We start from the raw sequence: 24,068 nt of genomic DNA on the forward strand, positions 1-24,068 counted from the left end.
CTTTCTTGAACCAAGAGAGGAAGAGGCTGCTGGAGCAAAGAAGAGGAAGGAGAGAGTCAAGAAGACTATGGCCAGAGTTATTGGCAAACCTTCCATGATGAGAAATTCTAAAGGAGAGGAAGAGAGGAAGAGCGAGTTGCACCTCCTGCAAAAACTCAAAAGCTCATGGGGGATGCTATAAGGTCTAGGGCTGCTCCATCTAAGACCAAGACAGCCCCCAAGCCAACTGCTTAAGCTTCAAAATCTTCTGCACCCAAGAGAACCACCAAAGACATCCCTGCTGCTGAGAAGAACAATGCCCCGATGCCAGAAGTTCAAGAGGATGATGAGCAACAAGTGCTCAGAAAATTAAAGCCAAAGATTCCTGATCATAGTGATGATCATCCTATTGCTGAGAACATGAAGGGAAGAAAGTATACGGTTCTGAGATTGTGGAGACAGACTGATCCATATGCCACTAGGAGAAGGACTGTTATAGTTTATCATTTCCACACTAAGGAACAGCAGGACTTCTATGAGACAGTCTTGTTAGAAAAGAAGACCATAGTGTGTGACATGAGATGGGTTGATTGGAAATACATTGATGACAATGAGGACTACTTCCCAGGTGTGCATGATAGCTTCAGAATGAATGAAGTTGACAAGTTTTTTGGTCAGAAATTGACAAAGTGGAATGATGAAATGATCATGCAATTCTACTCCACTACTAATGTCTATCCAGATGGCAAGATTGCCTAGATGACAGATGGAACCCGTTATCAATTAACAATTTCTGAATGGGCCAAGTTGATCAATGCCCCCGAGGAGGATGAAAATGACATAGATGTATATGCCAAGCCAAGGAAGGATCACAACTCCATGGCAAATATGTACAAGGAAATTCCTGATAAAGCCTTGGAGACTCACAAGTTTGGATCAATTTACTATGTTCTCTCTAGCTTGACCACCATCAACACCATCTTGAGGCATACTAAGTTGCCCAAGTCAGGAGATCATAGGATGATCCGGGGCCATTCAATCAACTTGCTTCACATGTTTGATGTGCCACAGAAATTCAAGGTGATGAGTCTAATTGTTGAAACAGTGAAGAGAACAGCAGCTGATCAGAAGAGATCATGTGGATATGCCCCTCATATACAGATGCTAATCAACTCCAAGATGGGAACTGGGACATATCTTATTCACAAAGAGCACCTTCCCCCGAGGCCAGAATTTGAGGAAAATGAGGTTGTCACCGATGCGTCTCATCCAACTTGTGCACAAGCCCAGGAGAAGAGAGACAAATCAAAGGCTGCAAAAGCAGCAAAAATAGCTAGTGTACCAGATGCTTCACAAGTGATGCTCAAGACCAAGCAAGATCAACTCAATTATATGCTTGAGGCTACTATGAGGATTGCAAAGGGCTTGGCCACCCTGACTCAGAATCAAGAAAGTCTTGAGAGGATCATTGACACCAAATTCCATGATCTAGATGTGAAGGTCACAAAAATCCAATCTACTATGGTGAGACTCCTGGAAAAGATTGAAGATATGAGTGGCAGACCAACCACTGATGCTTTTCAGCAAGTGCCAAGGACACAAAGGTCTACATCTATGCTAGTTGTCAGCGATACCAGGCTACATTTTCAGCACCTGCAGAAACTGCCTCAGTCATACCTCTAGTTTTAACTCCTCCAGCTCCACATACATCAGTTGAAGATTTTGCAGACGAACTCCTCTCCATGCCATCTATGCACACCGGAGCAACCCGCCAGAAGATATCTTCGGGAGCTCCTAGAGATCGTTCCTAGAGTGCCGCATAGCACTATGCATTTTCAAGCTTTTTGGTAACTTCTTGCCAGAGAGGGAGAAAGTGTATAGATCATTAGGATTCGATCGAGAGAGAGATTATTTTGCATTTTATTGCCTCTATTGCTACTTTCATCGTCTGCTTGTTTGATGCGTGCTACAATATTTGTGATTGTTTGTGACATACTTGTGTATGATCATGTGTTCGATCATACTATGCTTTGTTGTGCGCTTGCTTGATCATATCTATGATACTTATGTATATTCAATCATGTTTGCGCTTGGTGATGAGTGCATGTTCTTTATGGCTTATCATTTTGAGCGCTCCACCAAGATGTATGTGACATGGAAGAGTGACCCATGATCCTAATCGATTGTGCATTTGCATTCAAACGCAAATATTAAATAGTGCACAAATTTAGGGGGAGATCTCGCTTATCACATACTTCTCAAAGCAACGATGTATTTCATTCATATTATCATTTGTCAAAGCTTTGATCCATATGTTGTCATCAATTACCAAAAAGGGGGAGACTGAAAGTGCAACTAATCCCCACGTGGTTTAGGTAATTCATAACAAAATATAGCTCATTGAACTAATATCCATTGAAGTTAAATATTTCAGAAAGTTCAATGATTGGCATGACTAGAGATGTGGACCCCTCAATATGCTAAGGATAAAGATTGGCAAAGGCTAAAGACTCTTCGTTTTCATTTTAGTGATCCAAGATCACATTGAGTCCATAGGAAAGCCAATATTATTAAAAGGGGATGAGGTGTTGCTTAATGGCCTACTTGCTCAAAGTTCTTAGTGTCATTGCTCCAAAAACCCTCAACCACTTTATCATTTCCACATATGTCCAAAACCTAAAGTCAAACTCGGCCCCACTGATTTGACCTATTTGGCGCCACCGAGTTCATTTGACATAGCCACTGCCAGAAACCCAAGACAGTTCGGTCTACCGATACGGCTCTCGGTCTCACCGAGATGGCATTGGAAACTCTCTGTTTCCCTTCGTAATGTTTCGGTTTAACCAAAATGAGTGATCGGTCCCACCGAGTTCGCATTGCAAACTCTCTGTTTCCCTTCATAACGTTTCGGTCTCACCGACAGGAGCGATCGGTCCCACCGAGTTTGCTTGACCAAGTCTCTGTTTGCTCATTGCTAAAATCGGTCTAACTGAGTTCATGCGATCGGTCTCACCGAGGTGAGGCTTTGCCGTGGCCCTATCACATATGTCCCACCGACATTCCTAACGTTCACATTTTGAACTAAATCGGTCTCACCGAGTTCTTCTATTTGGTCTGACCGAGTTCGGTCAAATGTGTGTAATGGTTGGATTTTGTGTAGAGGCTATATATACTCCTCCACCCCCTTCTCATTTAAGAGAGAGCGATCAGAACGTGCCTAAACTTCCAGTACTCATTTTCTGAGAGAGAACCACCTACTAATGTGTTGATACCAAGACATTCCAATCCTACCACTAGAATCTTGATCTCTAGCCTTCCCCAAGTTGCTTTCCACCCAAATCTTCTTTCCAACATAGCCAAATCTGTGAGAGAGAGTTGAGTGTTGGGGAGACTATCATTTGAAGCACAAGAGGAAGGAATTCATCATCAACACACCGTCTAATACCTTTTGGAGAGTGGTGTCTCCTAGATTGGTTAGGTGTCACTTGGGAGCCTCCGACAAGATTGTGGAGTTGAAACAAGGAGTTTGTAAGGGCAAGGAGATTGCCTACTTCGTGAAGATCTACCCGAGTGAGGCAAGTCCTTCGCGGGAGATGACCATGGTGGGATAGAAAAGGTTGCTTCTTTGTGGAACCTTCGTGGGTGGAGCCCTCCATGGACTCGCGTAGCCGTTACCCTCGTGGGTTGAAGTCTCCGTAAACATGGATGTCCGATAGCACCACCTGACGGAACCACGCCAAAATCTCCATGTCTACATTGCGTTTGCCTTCTCCAAACCCTACCCTTCACCTTCATATGCATTGTTTTACTGTCTGTTGCTGCACTCTTAGAATTGCATGTGTAGGTTGATTGCTTGACTTGTGCTAAGTTGCTAAAATCTGCCAAGACTTACAATTGGGAAAAGGTTAGATTTTTATTTGGTCAAGTAGTCTAATCACCCCCCTCTAGACCTACTTTCCATCCTACACTTGTCCTTTGCTACAAAAAGGATTGGGCGACCTTGCTGCACCTTAGTTACTTTTGTTACTTGTTACCCGTTACGAATTATCTTAATACACTACTATCTGTTACCGATAATTTCAGTGCTTGCAGAGAATACCTTGCTGAAAACCGCTTGTGATTTCCTTTTGCTCCTTGTTGGGTTCGACACTCTTACTTATCGAAGGACTACGATAGATCCCCTATACTTGTGGGTTATCAACCTTGCTGCCCGCAGTCGCGGCCAGCAGCCGGGCCGCCAGCGCCAGACCCAGCCAGATCTGGACACGGATGACCTCCACACCACCACCCAAAGAACGCCGCCCTGCAGCCACCGCGCATCAGCGAGGCCCCAGAGCACCGCCACCCGTCGCCAGACAGAGGACCAGCAACCCTGCATGGCCGCCGCCAGACACAGCGATGTCTAACGCCCCGACGCATCACACAGACCCATGTCCGGCGTCGCACGCGCCGAGAGGAAGAAGCGCCCCGCCGCCGCCTACACCCAACCCTGTCAGTGTATCACTAATTCCCGTATGTATTTCCTCTTTGTTAGAGCATGTACAATAGAAGACACCAAATCCGAGCCCTCAAACCCTGCAGATGCGTCCAGACATGTCCGCGGGCACTAACCAGACACTCCTCATTTTGGTGCGTCCACACCTATATAGGTCTCCTCATATCCATGCGACACCTGCACGTATGAAAATAAACTTACATACATCAATGAGCTAGCACCAAATCTAGATAAATCGGGCATAATTATAGCATAAAAGATCATCGAACAACCAAAAGATGCAGTTTTAATCCGATAACACCCTTGATATACGTTAAAAAACTTAATTGAAAGGGAAACGATTGAGGAAATCACTATTTCCTCTCCGCCCCTTCCCCTTGTGGTCGGTAGTGCTGCTTTGGCCTTTAGTGTAGGTGTCGGCCGCTGGAGGGTGGTCATCATCGGAGCTTGATCCATCGTCGGAGTCGTTCGACAGCTCCATGTGTCCCCGGGCAAGCATCTGGAGCAAGCGCTCCTGCTCCTCGATGTGCCTCCTCACCTTCGCCTTCGTCGCCGTCTTCATCGAAAACGCGCGCTCCGACATCTCGATAGCAAGCCGGAGTTCTTTGGAATCACTACAAAAAAAAGACACATCCATGACATTTTGGGCCGAATGAAATTTTTTTCTATCATACATATGACACTTCTATGATGATAATTGTGACAAAACCCGGTATCATCATAGATGTGGTGGGCTCCTACTTCTATGGAAAAAAATCATGACAGAAAATGGGCTTTTCATCATGGGCGGGCTGGAGACGTAGCTGCATGATATTCTTTGGGCCGTCCATGACGGAAAAAACCGTGGTAGAAGTGAGGGCGAGGAAAATTTCAGGGAGTTCCCGGTTACGGTGGGTGGTCGGGGGCCGAGCGATGCGCGTTTCTCTCGTACACGTACGCGCATGTGTGCGAGGCGTTGGCTCTAACTGAACCCGAGTGAGGCGTTGGGCTCTAACTCAACCCGAGCGATTGCACTGCAGGCTACGCATTACTAAACCCGAGAAATCGACCGATGGCTGTTAACTGAACCCGATCGAGTGATTCCTTCGCTACTGCATGCTGCTAACTGAAGCCGGTCGATGCTGCCTCTCTAGATGAACAGTGAGCGTTGCGGGGGGCTGATGGTGTCCTAGACTAGGGGGTACTCACCACGTCGTCTCCCGATCAGTTAGATTGGGCCGAGGACCCCCATGGTCGTATACTCATGGGCCAGTTCGGACAGTTGCCACATACAAGGAAGATTCCACAAGACTTGGTGATCAAGACAAGGACTCCTCCCCACCAGCGTATTCGGCTAGGACTCATCTTATCCTAGGCCTATGGTACATTATATAACCTGAGGCCAGGCTAGTCGATAGAGGTGGACATTACTCATCATACCTCTAGGGTTTAGACCACAAAATATGATCTTGAGGTAGATCAACTCTTGTAACCCCTATACTCATTAAAGTCAATCAAGCAGCATGTAGGCTATTATCTCATCAAGAGAGCCCAAAGCTGGGTAAAATCCCGTGTTCATGTTACCATTGATCCTAAGACGCACAGCTTGGGACCCCCTACCCGAGATCCGCCGGTTTTGACACCGACATTGGTGCTTTCGTTAAGAGTTCCGCTGTGTGATCAGCAAAAGGATCAATGGCTCGACTGCAGGTCAACTGCGACGTCGGCTTCTTCGTCACTAGCTCGACTGGTCACCTTGGCTTAACCGAGGACTGCACCCCACCTCCGATCGTCATGTTCGGATGAGGGCCTTCATCAATATCAACTCCGATCTCTATCAAGATCATGGAGGAGTCATCCATGGAGCTCGGGGGCTCAATGTCAACATTGCCCTCGGGTGACCGTGCTATTTTTCTGGACATCAAACTTGTATCCGCAGCCACCTCCTCCTCAAGTGTCGCCTAAACGATTGCTTCGGTGGAATTGTGCGGAATTAAGTCTACAACAACCTTGCAAAAAATTCGTCGAGTTCTGATGGAGGAATCTCCGGCAATCACCGATATACCGGAGCCCTGTTGAATCTGGACGAGAATCCGGACGAGTTTGGAGCGGGGTGTCTAGCATCTAGCTCGGACGTCCTTTGGAAGATCCAACCGTTGATCGGCTGTGGAATTCCCATATCTACCACCTGCCAAAAATTTAGCTCGACCCGACCGTCCAAACTACGGGAACCTTCCGATTAGTGCATCACTTTTTCGGATCTGTTTTCTGCGTGAGAACGAATCCGACCCGAGTTCATCTTTTTTATGAACGGGATTTCGGACATCCTTTTTGAAGGACGTTTTCATATGGGGTATTGTGTTCTATTCTCAAACACACCCTACTAGTATTAAAAGTATTATTACAATACGATCTTCACCGTCGCGCCGGTGTCAAACCAGCTCGACAACATCACTCCACGGGGGCCGAGCTCAATTTCTTCGGATCATCATTTCCATTACCGCGGCTGGACTAGGGGCTTCATCTTCTCGGAGTGCCGAATTCTCTGCTCGGCCACCTCGGAACCAGCCTAGAGGCTGGAACCTTGTCCCGCATCAAGCTCGGACCGTGTCATCAATGCTGAACATATCAACCAGCTAAGTCTCTTTCATGCTCAGAAACTTTCAGTTTTAAATTTTGTTTGGTCCGACCAAGCTTTAGCCTTTTTTGGCAAAAAGTTGTTTGTGAAAAAATTCCTTGTCACAACTTTATTTGTGACACACAAATTCAAATACCTCGTGAACTTGGGGGCTTCCTTTATGAAGCCTTTCCTCTTTCATATGATTATACTTGTACGGCTTCATTCCTTGTTCGTGTATTACGTCACAATATGCACCATATTGACTTAAGTTGTTCAGCAAGCTGGGTTGCCTGGCTCTTGTGCTTACCCCTATATTCCCGATTGCTTGGCTAGGGAGAAAAGGGAGCACCTTTGTGATTCTCACGACCAGGTCATCTGAGCTCTGACCTCAGACTGCGTGAAGCCGAAAGCTAGAGCTCTTATTGTTTTCAATCATGGTCAACACACAACGGAACTCATGAGTACAAAAAAATCTATTGCACAAGTCTCATAATAACAATGAGCAACCAAAGAAAGGTATCGGTGGGGGTACTATTTTCTTCGAAGATGCTTCTTACACTTTGTTAGTAATATAGCATAAGTTCCTTGAGCGCGCTTTGTCTGTTACAGCCTTATGGCGTGATTGCCTGGTTATCGGAAACATCGTCGATATTCTCGACAGGTGGAGTACATAATACTTTCCGGTCCTTGACTGAAGAGGGCGAAGCCAATGGTCGGTTAAGACGCATTTAAAGTTCGGATGAACACAGATATGACATATGTACTTCGTGACACACAATCATTATAACATAAAATTCTTTTACCCAAGTCACTCGGGGGTTCTTAAATTTATGTGAGATATTTTATAATAATTTTTCTTCTTCCTAGTCGTTGCAAAGTCTTTTTTCTATCACTCCTTTTTTCGACACGGGTGTGTGGTCAATAGCCGAGGAGCCTAATTCCCTATCAAAGCCGCTAAAGTTTACTAAACTGCCCTAATGATAAGTAGGAGGTTGAAGCCGTAGGCTGACCCACTTGAAGTCTTGAGATAGGATGTGTCATGTTAAAGCACGACAAAAGCACATTTTTTTCTAAGACCAATGTTCTGATTGGCACCGAACAATTGATCTAGTTCGGACGTCGAGTTTTTACTGACGTTTTTTGGTTTTCCAATCCTGTGGCACTTTTCAACTATTTGTGTATTTTCCGCATAAATCTCGCAGTGCAACGCCGGACACCTTTACAGATTCGGCTAAAATTCTTGGATATTGCTACATATGCATCATTTTCAAATTGTGTATTAGGTCAATAGTTGGGTTGCCCGGCTCCTGTGCTTGCCTCCTACGTTCTGCTTTGTTCGGCTACATGTGCAAAGGGAGAACCACTGCGATTGTGCTTCCAGCTCACATGGTTAAGCACCTCAGTGGAGAAAGCCGAAAACTGACTGTCACAATAAGCGTAAACTAGTCACCAATCCGATGACTGTATTAAATGATGGGTCGTTCATAACATTGGCCGAAGTGTTTACGGCTTGACCTCGGCTGTCGCCGAACACTAAGCGGGGGGCTACTTGCTGGCCTCCCAACTTTAAGCTCCTATGACTAAGTGAAAGTTATAAAGCCCGCATATCTGATTGCCTCGTTTCCGCTAACACAACGGCCTTCGGGCACCGAGACGTCGGTTAAGGGTTGTTTTGTTATTTCGGAAACACCCTGTGTAGCATCTAAAAGGGGGTAGAAGCAAACGATGGGCGACTTTCAGACTATAAACGGTCGCAGCGGAAGTGAAAATTTGGGTTCTTTTAGACCATAGAGTTTGGAAGCCTTCCTCGAACTACTCAGTATTTTCCTCCCACATTGATCGGAGCTGAGGTTTCATGATCATGCTTAGCATGAAAACCCAAAGAAAGGAACCGATAGTGGGACTATTTTCTTTGGACAATGTTTCTTATGTTAAACAGTAATATAACATGTCTCGCTGCGTACCTTTGTTTATAAAACTGTATGACCGGATTGCCTTGTTTGCCGTAAATCTTTGCCCTCATAAAGGCTTTATAAAGTGGGACAAACACTCCTCGGCTGCTGGCCGAGGAGGTTGAAGCCGATGGTTGGTCAACAAGGTTTTGTACAATGTGGATCCGAGCATTGATGATGTAAAGTACTTGGATACATAGAATCATTACACATAACCCGTGCCCACATTAAGGCTCGGGGGCTACTGGGCTTCGTGCTTATTATTTACAAATATTAAAGGGGTACATCGATCCCCTGATCTGGTGTTGCCACCCGACCAGTGTCTCAGGGGCTACTTCATTGACAATCCGATGCAGAAAATTTAAAGTGCAATATAGTTTTTGAGGAGATTATTATCCTCAGGTTGGTCGGCCGCACCCAACCTACGTCTCGAGGACTTTGCACACTGTGTTTCTATTCCTAAGTATGCTGCCGAGCTGGGAATTGATCCTCAGGTTGATTTTATGAATCGACCTGAGTCTCAGGGGCTACTAGGGTCGGCGGTTTGATTTTTTTTCCTTCAGGTGCATCCCGGATATTAGGCCAAGATGCACCTTGAGGGCTACTGGTTATACATCTCGGCAAAGATTACATTGCATAATTCGGAATTAAATTTATAAAAATGAGCCCAAGGCCGAGGTGGTGCACCACCTCGGATACAGTCCGGCATTGGTGCTCGACTACAATAGACACCCCGGAAGCAGTCCGGCATAAAGCTCAGACGCTAGTGGCTGGCTCCATAGAGTACATTTCCGGCATTAAGCTCGGCTAAACTCCTTCAACTTTTTTGAACCAAGATGATCTATGACATCTCGGATACAGTCCTGCGTTGGAGCTCGGATACAGTCCGGCGTTGGAGCTTGGATACAGTCCGGCGTTGGAGCTCGGATACAGTCCGGCGTTGGAGCTTGGACACAGTCCGGCGTTGGATTTCGGATACATTCCGGCGTTGGAGCTCGGAAGTAGTCCGGCGTTGGTGCTTGGCTGCAAAAGATACCTCGAATGCAATCTGGCGTTGGATCTCGGATGCAAGAGGACACTGCCGCCCGGGAATAACTTCAAAGCCGAGGTGTGGCATAAAAATAACAAGGCATTGATAAAGGCCGGAAATTTAAAGGGGCTCCTCAGATACCTGACGTGTAAACTCTTCGGATTTACTTCGGCGATCCTCAAGATCGAAGATGAGAAGATTTGTTGAACCAGTTTTCAAGACCGACGATCGAAGATGAAGAACAGTTTGGAAGAATCGAGGAGCATCCCCAACTTCAAGACCGGTTCAGGGGGCTACTAACGGTGTCCTGCACTAGGGGGTACTCACCATGTCATCTCCCGATCAGTTAGATTGGGCGAAGGACCCCCATGGCCGTATACTCAGGGGCCAGTTCAGACAGTTGCCGCATACAAGGAAGATTCCACAAGACTTGGTGATCAAGACAAGGACTCCTCCCCACCGGTGTATTCGGCTAGGACTCTTGTTATCCTAGGCCTCTGGTACATTATATAAGCCGAGGCCAGGCTAGTCGATAGAGGAGGACATTATGTTGGGGAACATAGTAATTTCAAAAAAATTCCTACGCACACGCAAGATCATGGCGATGCATAGCAACGAGCGGGAAGAGTGTGTCCACGTACCCTCGTAGACCGAAAGCGGAAGCGTTTGAACAACGCGGTTGATGTAGTTGTACGTCTTCACGGTCCGACCGATCAAGCACTGAAACTACGGCACCTTCGAGTTCTAGCACACGTTCAGCTCGATGACGTACCTCGAACTCCGATCCAGCCGAGTGTCGAGGGAGAGTTCCGTCAGCACGACGGCGTGGTGATGATCTTGATGTTCTACCATCGCAGGCCTTCACCTAAGCACTGCTACAATATTATCAAGGAGGACTATAGTGGAGGGGGGCACCGCACATGGCTAAGAGATCTCAAGGATCAATTGTTGTTGTGCCTAGAGGTGCCCCCTGCCCCCGTATATAAAGGAGCAAGGGGGGAGGGGGCGGCCGGCCTAGGAGGGGGCGCGCCAAGGGGAGTCCTACTGCCACCGGGAGTAGGACTCCCTCCTTCCTTGTTGGAGTAGGAGAATGGGGGAAAGAGGGGGAGAGGAGGAGGGAAAAAGGGGCTGCACCCCTTGTCCAATTCGGACCAGAGGGGGGCTGCGCGTTTCCTTCGGCCTCTCTCCTCTATTCTCGTATGGCCCAATAAGTCCCATATACTCCCCGGCGAATTCCTGTAACTCTCCAGTACTCCGAAAAATACCAGAATCACTCGGAACCTTTCCGAAGTCTGAATATAGTCGTTCAATATATTGATCTTTACGTCTCGACCATTTCGAGACTCCTCGTCATGTCCCCGATCTCATCCGGGACTACGAACTCCTTCGCGACATCAAAACATATAAACTCGTAATATAACTGTCATCGAAACCTTAAGCGTGAGGACCCTACGGGTTCGAGAACTATGTGGACATGACCGAGACACATTTCCGGTCAATAACCAATAGCGGAACCTAGATGCTCATATTGGCTCCTACATATTCTACGAAGATCTTTATCGGTCAGACCGCATAACAACATACGTTGTTCCCTTTGTCATCGGTATGTTACTTGCCTGAGATTCGATCGTCGGTATCTCAATACCTAGTTCAATCTCGTTACCGACAAGTCTCTTTACTCGTTCCGTAATTCATCATCCCGCAACTAACTCATTAGTTGCAATGCTTGCAATGCTTAAGTGATGTGTATTACCTAGAGGGCCCAGAGATACCTCTCCAACAATCAGAGTGACAAATCCTAATCTCGAAATATGCCAACCGAACATGTACCTTCGGAGACACCTGTAGAGCACCTTTATAATCACCTAGTTATGTTGTGACGTTTGGTAGCACACAAAGTGTTCCTCCGGTAAACGGGAGTTGCATACTCTCAAAGTCATAGGAACATGTATAAGTCATGAAGAAAGCAACAGCAACATACTAAATGATCGTTTTCTAAGCTAACAGAATGGGTCAAGTCAATAACATCATTCTCCTAATGATGTGATCCCGTTAATCAAATGAAAACTCATGTCTATGGCTAGGAAACGTAACCATCTTTGATTCAACGAGCTAGTCAAGTAGAGGCATACTAGTGACACTATGTTTGTCTATGTATTCACACATGTACTATGTTTCCGATTAATACAATTCTAGCATGAATAATAAACATTTATCATGATATAAGGAAATAAATAATAACTTTATTATTGCCTCTAGGGCATATTTCCTTCACATTACTCACCATACCTCTAGGGTTTAGACCACAACATATGATCTCGAGGTAGATCAACTCTTGTAACCCCTATACTCATTAAAGTCAATCAAGCAGCATGTAGGGTATTATCTCATCAAGAGAGCCCGAAGCTGGGTAAAATCCCATGTTCATGTTACCATTGATCCTAAGACGCGCAACTTGGGACCCCCTACCCGAGAGCCGCCGGTTTTGACATCTACAGGGAGGTTTGGATGAACAGTGAGCGGTGGGAGTGGATGAACAGGACCCGTGGCGTTGCCTCTGGATGAACAGGACCCCGATCGTTCGAGCCGGTTGGGGCTGGATGAACTGGACCCCGTGGAGGGCTGGATGAACAGTAGACGGTGCAGGGGTGGATGAACAGTAGCCCGTGGAGGGGTGGTTAAATAGGAGCCCGTGGAGAGGGGTGGTTGAACTATAGCCGGTGGTGTAGCGCGTGGTGGAGGCTGGATGAATAGGAGCCCGTGGATGAACAGTCGCAGGTGGAGGCTGGAGGAGGTCGACGGTGGATGAATAGTAGCCCGTGGAGGCTGGAGGAGGTCGACGGTGGAGATGAACAGTATCCCATGGAGTCCCGTTTTGCGGTACGCCACACCCCTCCCGATGAACAGGACCCCCGTTTTGACCGTAGCGCTCCAACACAAGTCCGTTTCGTCCGTTTTGCGGTAAGCCACACCCCTCCTGATAAACAGGACCCTCGTTTTGACCGTAGGAGGTCCGTTTCCTCCGTTTTGCGGTACGCCCGACCCCTCCTGATGAACAGGATCCCGTTTCGAACGTGGCCAGTCGAACACAAGGTCGTTTCTTCCATTCTGTGGTATGCCAGGCCTCGTTTCCATCGCCTGTTCCGTCCAAGCCCTCCCGATGAACACGACGATGCATTACGTTCTGACCCAGCCGGTTGGCTCCCCATGAACATGACGACGACGTTGTTTCTCTGTTCCGACCCAGCCATGTACACGAGCCCTGGCCGTATGTATGCGCGAGTAGGCGTTCGAGACCCCGCCCGTATGTACACATACGTGGCCATATTTTCTTTCTTGCACACTGGCCGATGTACGTACGTGTACATGCTATGTGTGTGCCTCTAGATCGACCAATATATATGTACATACACGTCCGCGACCAGAATGACAACACTACGTACGCTTCGACCAGGTGGGTCCCGACTATCAGGCACTTCCTTGCGTGCGAAGATGTAGCTGGTGGGTCCCAGCAGTCAGGGGGGCGAATCGTTTTTTTTTTTGCCCGAACACACTTCCTTGCAAGCGAAGATGTAGCTGGTGGGTCCCAGCAGTCAGGGGGGAAAGGTTTTTTCGTGAAATATAGTGGCCCGTCCGGTGGGTCCCTACTGTCAGTTGAAGGTATCATTATTTTCCGCATAATAAGGAGGCACTTTCTTGCTGCGGCCATGGACCCAGCTGTCAGCCTCTCCACGTACAGTCCATGCCCGATGGAAGTCATTCCTTGACCACGTTGACCACGCCGCGCCGAGAGCAATACGGCGGTGGACGACGGTGAGGCCTAGGAAGGGGACGACGCGGAGCCGAGGAAGACGCGACAGTGGATGCACACGCGGAGGGGAGTACGAGGGTTCACTGGTTCGGCTGCGGTGTGAGGCTGTCGTCGCCGCAGAATAACAGGGGGTGTGGGTGAGTGGAGGGATGGCCCGACCAGCGGTGGGAGTAGTAGGGGGTAGTGAGGCCTCCGCGGCAGCATAGCCGGCCACGGGAGGCAGGAGCAGGCGGCACGACCGGCGCTGCTTTGGGCGGCTGGAGCAAGAAGACCATAGGTTGAAGAAGCACGACGATCGTTGGATGGACATCGTATGGTCACTGGAGCTAGAATCGTTTATATTGACTAAGTTGACAAAACCCTTGGTACGTCAAATAGTAGGCCCACAGGTCAGCTTCCGAAATGGTGCACCCCAGATGTTAGGGGGGAATCATTTTTTGGGCGGGTGAAGCTAGAATATTCGAGATTGAAGAAGAAGCACGGCATCCGTTGGATGGACATCCAACGACCACTGCTGCTAGAACCGTGTGTTGACTATAAGTTGACAAAGCCTTGCATACGCGTCAACTCTCTTTTTTTAGGGGACGCGTCAACTTAGTAAGGCCAGAAGTGTGTGGCAGAGAACTTATAGCCCATTTGAGATTTGTAAGAATGTGTAGCCCATTTTTGAATTCTAATGGAATTTACTACAGCCCATTTACAGTTTGTTAAAAGTACAGTCCATTTCAACCAACCGTTCAAAACAGAATTCAATAAAATTTCCCACATTTTGATGGGATCCGAAATATTTTTATCCCGAAATTTCTAGTCAGATTAAATACAATTTCAATATAAATTTATATTACATAAAAATCCAACGAAACATTGCGCTTGCAACAATTAATGAAATTAAAATTTTCAATATCCAAAAATAATATTTTATAAAGTAATTACGTGTTTGGTGCATTTTTTTATAGTTACTGCCCAATTTTTATAATTACATCCCATTTATTATTTCTTAAAGCCCACTTTCTTGTTAAGCCTAATGCATCCCTCCTAGAAAAGATTTGCAGCCCAGCGGGGCGGAAAATAACAACTTGACCTTGCATGGGCATTCCTAAAAAAAGTATAGCTGGGCTAGCCATTTTCAGCTTGAAATAAATTAATATCTAGGCTGGATATCTGGCCTGAGTTAGACGGGCCACAACTCGCCCAGGTAATACCTGCAGCCATGTTTTCATTGTTGTTCAGAGGAGAACAATTAATATCTGGGCTAAACATCGAAAAACTCTGCAGTGCTCACACCTCAAAAACAAAAATACTGCTCGAGCTGCTTGGTCCCAGCTGTCGTCTGCTTCTTGTGCAATTCTCTCCTTTATTGAATACTCCCTCCTTTCCAGTTTTATAGTGCTCAATTGAAAAATTGTACCAATCAAGGTAGATGGCGAGTGGTGGAATAATTTTTGTAGTTTTGCAAAAGCACCTAATTAATGCTCTTGTTATCCTCAAAAAATTATGTTTATCAATGCATTAATTGCAATGCATGCATGCATAAAGTACATGTATTGGTCATTTTTTGCTTAATATTTGTTGTCGGCCTTCTAGGAACGGGGGTCCCCAGACTTGCCTGCGTGCGGCCTGCGGCGTGGCTCAAAGGGGGCCCAGCACGGCCCATCTTCATCAGCACAAGCTCAAGACCCTCACGAGGAGCCAAGCCTTGCGGGGCGGATGACAAGGAACTTCCTCAGGCACGGCCTCGTCAGGCTGGCTCACGAGGAGGCGGAGAGTTCAAGGCGGGGTACCTCGCGAGGTGCCCATGACGCAAGCCATGACGACCAAGGGCGCCAGCCGGGCGCCAGCTCGCGCAGTGTCCTTCTTTTCTCTTTGGTGCAAGGGGAGCAAGCGCAGGCGAGAGCATCAAGCAAAGGCATCCATTTCGGTGCAACAAGACCAAGACCGTTCCAACGGCAGGATGGAGGTCATCATGGAGCCCAAGTCGGCGTTACCACCAGAGCCTTTGACAGGCGAGGACCAACTTCAATCAGGATAAGTGTACTAGATGTTCCCCTTCAAATTGGCCAATTGTTGGCGCCCTTCCCGCTTGATATTTGGGAAGAGGCCGAGGGCCTTCACCTATAAATAGGACTAGCCACCCACAGGGTAGGGAGATAGATCGATCCGGCCGGCCAAAGAGAGAGATCTAGATAGGAAACTGAAGATAAGATAGGCATCTAGAATCAACCCCTCAAAAGGGACAACACCACCACAAGAACAGACCCTCGCGAGGCTGTTCTTCCTTGTATTGTTCATCATCGGCCCAAGAGGCAATCCACCACACCACACACTGGAGTAGGGTATTACACCACAATGGTGGCCTGAACCAGTATAAATCCTGTGTCTCTTGTGTTGTTCTTCTCGTAGTTTAGATCCTAGCGATTCGGCGAGGAACAGGTAGGTAGAAGGCGAAACCTCCACGCGCACCCTAGTGTTCGAACCTCAAGGGTCTGCCGGAACCCTAAATCCGACATTTGGCGCGCTAGGTAGGGGTGCGCCGGAATTCGCCTTCCGTCGCCCTCCTCTTCTCCGACCGTCGCGCCCATGGCTGACGCTCGTCGGGCTGCTCGCGCCACTCAAGTCGCCTGGACGGCTCCCGTCGGCGCGTGCCCTCATCGCTCACCGTCGCCCGCCGTCAACACCGCCACCGGCTCGGCGGGGAACGAGCAACGAGTATCGCCCCTGCATCCCTCCGTGGCCTCTTGGGAAGAGCCGCGCAACCTCTTCCTCGCCCGCCACGCCGCTCCAGCCTCCCCGGTCGTCGCGGCCCTCCTGGGCGGCTCGCAGACGCCGCCCTCCAGTCACCATGTCAAGCCGTTCATCCGCCAGGTCGGCGCCACCTCCGCATGGCAGGGGGCTTCCCGGGACCGGCCGGAGCCCCAGGCCAGGCTAGCCTTCAGTTCGGAAGACCACCCCTCCAACTCGGCCTGCTCGGGTGCGATCCCGATGTTGTGCACCCCCACCATCTGCCAGGTGGCTGTCACCAGGACCCTCATCAATGGGGCGTTCTCCAGGAATGGCGCGGGGGCTGGCGCGGTACTTATATCTCCTACCCAAGACAAGCTCTACTACGCCGTGCAGCTCTGTTTCCAACACGGAGAAAAGTTCTCCAACAATATAGCAGAATATGAAGGCCTGATAGCGGGCCTGAAGGCCGCGGCCGCCCTCGGAGTAAAGTGCCTTACCATCAAAGGTGATTCACAACTCCTCGTCAACTTCTCCAACAAAGTATACGAGCCAAGGGATGAGCACATGGAAGCCTACCTTGCTGAGGTCCGCAGGATGGAGAAGCAGTTCTGGGGGCTGGAGTTACAGCATGTGCCCCGTGGCACCAATCAGGAGGCCGACGACATCGCCAAACGGGTGTCCAGGCGGCTGCCTCCGGAGCCTGGCATCTTCAAGGAGCGGCTCTTCAAGCCCTCGGCCACGCCAACACTGTCAAGCGCGGTGCAGCCTCGGGAGGAGCTCCCCCAGCTGCCAGCCTTAGGAGCCCCGGTTTGCGGGCCGGCCTCAGGGGCGCGTTTGCTCTTGACAGTGGAGCCTCAGGAGGGATGTTGGGTCACGTAGCTCCGAAGCTATCTGACACAAGGGATCTTGCCAGAGAAGGAGGAGGAAGCAGAGCGCGTGGCGCGGCAGGCCACAACATACTACATCAGGGATGGGGAACTCTACCGGAAGCGACCAAATGATGTATCCTTACGCTGCATCTCCAGGGAGCAAGGGAAAGAGCTGCTGGCGGACATACACGGTGGAGACTGCGGGCACCACTCGTCATCTCGAACCCTCATGGGCAAGGCGTTCCGAAGCGGTTTCTATTGGCCTACCGCGCTCAATGACGCCATTGAACTGGTAAAGGCCTGCGAAGCGTGTCAATTCCATGCAAAGCAGATCCATCAGCCGGCGGGGGGTCTGCAGACCATACCCCTCACGTGGCCATTCGCAGTCTGGGGGCTTGATATCCTGGGCCCGTTTCCCCAGGCACCAGGGGGCTATCGCTACCTCTACATCGCCGTGGACAAATTAACCAAGTGGGCCGAGGTAGAAGCCGTCCGCACCATCCCCGCGGGTTCAGCGGTCAAGTTCATCAAGGGCATCGTGAGCCGGTTCGGGGTGCCGAACCGCATCATCACCGACAACGGTTTGCAGTTCACCAGCAACCTCTTCAAAACATACTGTGCTAACCTTGGAACACAGATATGCTATGCTTCAGTGGCGCACCCCCGAAGCAACGGCCAGGCCGAGCGGGCCAATGCGGAGGTCCTGAGGGGCCTCAAAACCAGAACATTCAAGAAGAAGCTGGAGGCTTGCAGCAGAGGCTGGTACGACGACCTCCAATCCGTGTTGTGGTCCTTCCGCACGACCGCAACCAAGCCGACCGGAGAGACCCCTTTCTTCTTGGTCTATGGAGCCGAAGCGGTCCTCCCTCACGAGGTCAGACATCGGTCCGCGCGGGTCCTGGCGTTCAACGAAGCGCAGCAGGACGCCATGCGGGCGATGGACCTCATGCTGGGGGAGGAGCGTCGCCGAGAAGTCGCACTGCGAGCGGCAAGATATCAACAAGCACTGCGGCGATACCACTGCCGCAACATCCGCCCCAGGACTCTCGAGGTAGGGGACCTCGTGCTCAGGCAGGTTCTCTCCAGGGAGGGACTTCATAAGCTCTCTCCCATGTGGGAGGGCCCGTTCAAGGTTGTTCATGTTCCAGGCCCGGCTCCGCGCGCTTGCAGACTCAGGAGGGGGTGCCAGTCTAGAACGCGTGGAACATCCAGCACCTCCGGAGGTTTTACCCTTGAAAAGGCCCGGAGCCTGTGAAGAAGGCGAACGCCTGTGAAGACCATCTTTTTGGAAAAGGCCCGGAGCCTGTGAAGAAGGCGAACGCCTGTGAAGACCATCTTTTTGGAAAAGGCCCGGAGCCTGTGAAGAAGGCGAACGCCTGTGAAGACCATCTTTTTGGAAAAGGCCTGGAGCCTGTGAAGAAGGCGAACGCCTGTGAAGACCATCTTTTTGGGAAAGGCCCGGAGCCTGTGAAGAGGGCCAATGCCCGTGAAGCTTGCTTCCCTGAAGAAAGGCCCGGAGCCTGTGAAGAAGGCCAACACCTGTGAAGCTCGCCGCCCGTGACACTCTCATGTAATAATGAGTTGGGGTTGTACACTCCCCGGAGTCTCAGGAGCGCCGGCCTCAGGCCCTGGGGCTCCCTCCCACGCCCAGTGCCAGCACTTAGCTCCGCGCTGGTGAGAAGACGTCGAAGACTAGACTAGTTGCCGGACGCGGCTTTTTCATTTGCTTTCTGCAGTTGGCTAGTTCATTCTCATTTGAAGTTCTATTGAAACTGTCGCTGTCTTTTGACTTTTGGCTCTTCGGTTTTTTGCCCTCCGACCCCGATTTCTCTCGCGCAAGGTCTCGCGATGGGACTGCCTTAGCGCCCTCGCGAGTGTTTCGATCCTTTTGGTCAAGACCTCACGACCCGGGCCCCTTAACAGGAGTGTTCCTCTAGTCCGTGCCTCACGGGCACCGCGGCACGAATACAGGAACCGGGTCGGTCGCCCCATGGCCAAGGCTGGGGATTACCTAAGCGCAGGCGTTCAACAAGAAGGAACAATACCAGAATAACGGAAACATTACGATGATTGACAACGGTAACACAAACACGCCCCCACGGGGCCCCCGCATAGTTGTCTTTTTGCGCAGGAGAAAGGAGAAGGGGGAACAAATCAGGCAAAGCTCACCAGGCGCCGGGCCCGAGCTCCCTCTGGAGCTCAGGCGGACTCCCTCTCGCGCTTCACCAGGGTGCGACGGTGGGCGGACCCGCTACCGCCCTCCAAGCAGGCACGACGGCGCGGAGGCAGACCGCGGCCGCTGCTAGAAGAGTCGCTAGCCGAAGAGGAACCAGTGAAGCTTGAGGAATCCTGGGCGCCACTAGCCACGCGCTCGCTGCCCTCTCCATCCTCGCCGGGGCTGGGTCCCCGGCCGTGGCCGTCGTCTTCAGGGAAGCACCCAGCGCGGCGACCATCTTCCCCAAACACCCTCACGTAGAGGGTGGCGTCACCGTCGAACTTGAAGTGCAGGGTGCACCGGCGGCTCAGGCCTCGCGCGCGGGAAAACGTCTGCCAGCCGCGGGTCAAGGCCAGGCTCCCGGACGCGAAGACCTCCAGCGAAGCCCACGAGGCCCGGCTGCAGCAGCCATCTGCCTAGAGCCAGAGGCCGCCCGGGGCGCCAGCCGGGAGCTCACCTAGGAAGAAGCGAGGGAGCTGAAGCCGGGCGCTGGCCGGCTCCGCTGCCCACACAACAAACTCCAGCAGCACCTCCGTAGTGCGAGAGCGCGGCCTTGGGGGCCGCACGGCCGGGACACGCCCCCCGGCCACGGCCGGCCGCCCGTCGCCGCACGGGAGATCACCTCCGCGGTCACGGGGAACTGTCATGGAGGCCACGGGGTGCTTGCGAGGGCGGCCGCGACCGCGCTTGGGCGGAGTTGAGGCAGGCTCAGCCTGGCGAGCTTTTTCCTTCCCTGCGGCCGAGAGCCTCCTTGGAGGGGCCATGAGGAAGATGGAGAAGCAAGAGGGGATGAACTGGAAGGGCACGCGGCGTGCCGTACTTAAAGCCAGAGGAGGCCAACCGTCGGCTTCCATGATCACAGGTAATCATGACCCGTTTTAGCATGCAGGGACTTGTCAGTTCATGCAGTTGCCGAGGCGTCATGAGGGAGCGGAGCCGCCCACATCCAATCAACCGCCACGCGGCGCCCAAGGCCGCAGGCTGTTAGGGCCCGCGACGCTTCACACTTGCCCTTTCGCCTCTCTGCTCGGCCAAGTCCGGGCGCGCCTTGGGCCCGGGGGCTACTATCAGCATTCTGGGAACAGGGGTCCCCAGACTTGCCTACCTGCGGCCTGCGGGGTGGCTCAAACAGTGCCCAGCACGACCCATCTTCATCAGCACAAGCTCAAGACCCTGCGAGGAACTTCCTCAGGCACGTCCTCGTCAGGCTGGCTCACGAGGAGGTGGAGAGTTCAAGGCGGGTACCTCGCGAGGTGCCCATGATGCAAGCCATGACGACCAAGGGCGCCAGCCGGGCGCCAGCCCGCGCAGTGTTCTTCTTTCCTCTTTGGTGCAAGGGGAGCAAGCGCAGGTGAGAGCATCAAGCAAAGGCATCCATTTCGGTGCAACAAGACCAAGACCAGTCCAACGGCAGGATGGAGATCACCGTGGAGCCCAAGTTGGCGTCACCACCAGAGCCTTTGACAGGCGAGGACCAACTTTAGTCAGGATAAGTCTACTAGATGTTCCCCTTCAAATTGGCCAATTGTTGGCGCCCTTCCCGCTCAATATTTGGGAAGAGGCCCAGGGCCTTCGCCTATAAATAGGACTAGCCACCCACAGGGTAGGGAGATAGATCGATCCGGCCGGCCAAAGAGAGAGATCTGGATAGGAAGCTGAAGATAAGATAGGCATCTAGAATCAACCCCTCAAAAGGGACACCACCACCACAAGAACAGACCCTCGCGAGGTTGTTCTTCCTTGTATTGTTCATCATCGGCCCAAGAGGAAATCCACCACACCACACACTGGAGTAGGGTATTACACCACAATGGTGGCCTGAACCAGTATAAATCCTGTGTCTCTTGTGTTGTTCTTCTCGTAGTTTAGATCCTAGCGATTCGGCAAGGAACAGGTAGGTAGAAGGCGAAACCTCCGCGCGCACCCCAGTGTTCGAACCTCAAGGGTCTGCCGGAACCCTAAATCCGACACTTGCATGCAATGATTTAATGCACCTTGGAATCTGAACATGTGATGGAAAACAACCAAATTGAGCCTTGTAAAATGGAAAAACTAAAATTTTGAGATAAGCCCTATAAACCGAAAAGGAGGGAGTACATAGGTTGACAATGGTGTGGGACCGTGATGTCAGGAAACCAGGAGGAAGCAAAATAAATTATAGTTATATATATATATATATATATATATATAAAATAAGGAGGCACTTGCGTACGTGAGGCTATGGCCCTGGTGGATCCCCATTGTTATCCAATCCAAGTAAAGTCATCTCCTCGCCCGCGCGCGCTTTCCGCCCGAAACAGTAAGCGCCGCCTACCCCGCTTCCTGGTGCAGGCGATTGCTCCGCCTTCAAACGACACAAGTGTCGTCCGTCCGTCCATCTGTAGCCCACATTAATGATATGCGGTTGCCGAGGCGGCTACTCCAACGCCACACGTCCGTCCCTCCGTTGCCCACCATTGCTATATAAACTGCTGCGCCAGCCATAGCGGCAGTCATTCGCATCCGTTCCCTTTCTCCTGTCAACACCACTACTGCCCACAATGGCTTCCTCGCTCTCCAGCGCTCTTCGGGACGGGCGGACGACGGACCACAAGGAGATGGCAGCCATTGCTGCCGACCGACTGGCCGGCAGACAACCGGAAGACGACGACGTCCCAATGGAGAACATGGTAGTCGACGATCCGGCGCCAACCCCCTGCTCCACGCCATCCTCGCCGGTGCATTGTACCATGACCATCAGTGAGGCCCGTGCCCAATATACGGACATGGTGAGGCAGATGCGTGAGGAGCAGTTCCGAGAGGCGCAGGCCGATGCTGCCTACAACCACCATCTCCTCAAGGAGCACCTGCAGGCGGAGGAGCAGATCGCCACAGAGCGGGCGGAGCAGGAGGCGCTGCTCGACTCGTACTGCTCCGCTGGCGAGGGCCGCCTTGAGCGCTGGCGGTACCGCATGCGGGTGGCAGAGGCTGCGGCCGCCTACAAAGAGGGCGATAAAGCGGGCGAGGCGCTGTTTGGCGAGACCGAGGACGGAGCAGAGGACAATGCCAGCTCCAACGAGTGCCCGCTCCGCTGGTTTCGACATGGCCCTGCTCCGCCGAGGCCCCGCGGCACCAACAAGGAGGCAGAGGACACCGCCAGCTCCGCCGAGGCCCCGCCCTGCCAACAACGAGGCAGAGGACATCGCCGGCTCAGCTGAGGCCCCACCCTACCGGCAATGAGGGGGAGGATTTCCACCACTCTGCTGAGGCTCCACCCGCCGGCAACGAGACAGAGGACATCGCCGGCTCCACCGAGGCCCCGCCCCGCTGCCAATGAGGCCGCGCCACATAGAAAAAGAGGAAGAGTGGAACACGGTATGTCGCCGCCGCTCGGGTCCAAGCAAGGCCACCGCTGCTACCCTCCGGTTGAAGCCAAGCTAGGCGGGTTGACCATTGATGGTCGGTTATCTATGCTGGAGAAGAATGCTGCTTCTACTTAACTGCTGTTGCAGTTGGCTGACTGACATGTGGGCCCAACAGGCCACATGTCAGTTACGCAACTTCACCTGCAGTTAAGTCACTGAAGCTTCTATTCGGCTCAGCGGGACACAGGTGGGTAGCTTCGGTTAATTAATTATACCTCCAGCGCACCCCTTTTTAGTTGAAGAATGTATGAAATGTAATGAAATCTGATCGTGTATGAATGAATTTATTTCTATTAGTTCGAATTCCTGTATCACTGGCATTGGATGAACATGCAAAACAGTACGTACTAGCATTATTCCCAAGGTGATCACCTTGTTTGCAGCAGTTTCACATGTACTCCCTCCGGTCCTTTCTAGTCTGCATACAAGTTTTGTCTGCGGTCAAAGTATCTCTACTTTGACCAATCTTATACAAAAAAGTATGCACTTTCACAATGTGCGAAGTAAAAAGGAACAGAAGGAATACAAAGAGTTTGAGGAGCTTTTTAGCGTTTCTGTACATTGCAATCAAACACAAAGGGTTGGCAATTCATAGAGAACATTCAAAACACTTGATGACTATGCATCTTAGCGACTCACATGTCAAAGGCAATATTTACTTCACAACTAAAGAATAAAGAAAAAATTGATCGACGCTGCTGACAGCAAGGGTGTCCCATTCGAAAATATCAAACGCATGTCTTAAAATCAATGAGCAAAATTTTACAAGGTTGTCCCATTCCAAAATATCAAATGCCTACGATTGTGGAATGGGCAGGGTTTGCCATCAGTTTGGACATTGACATGGCACCTCGTGCTAAATAAACCAGCTGTTCTTTTTGTGCAGTTCCACCAAAATCAGCCAAATTCGCGCGTAGCTTGTATGATTTCCCCTTATATGTTCCAATGCCTTGAACTTATCAGCACCTCCTTTCTTGTGGTGGAAATGAATGA

Source organism: Triticum dicoccoides, chromosome 5B (assembly GCF_002162155.2).
Source record: "Triticum dicoccoides isolate Atlit2015 ecotype Zavitan chromosome 5B, WEW_v2.0, whole genome shotgun sequence".
Taxonomy (NCBI): Eukaryota; Viridiplantae; Streptophyta; class Magnoliopsida; order Poales; family Poaceae; genus Triticum; species Triticum dicoccoides.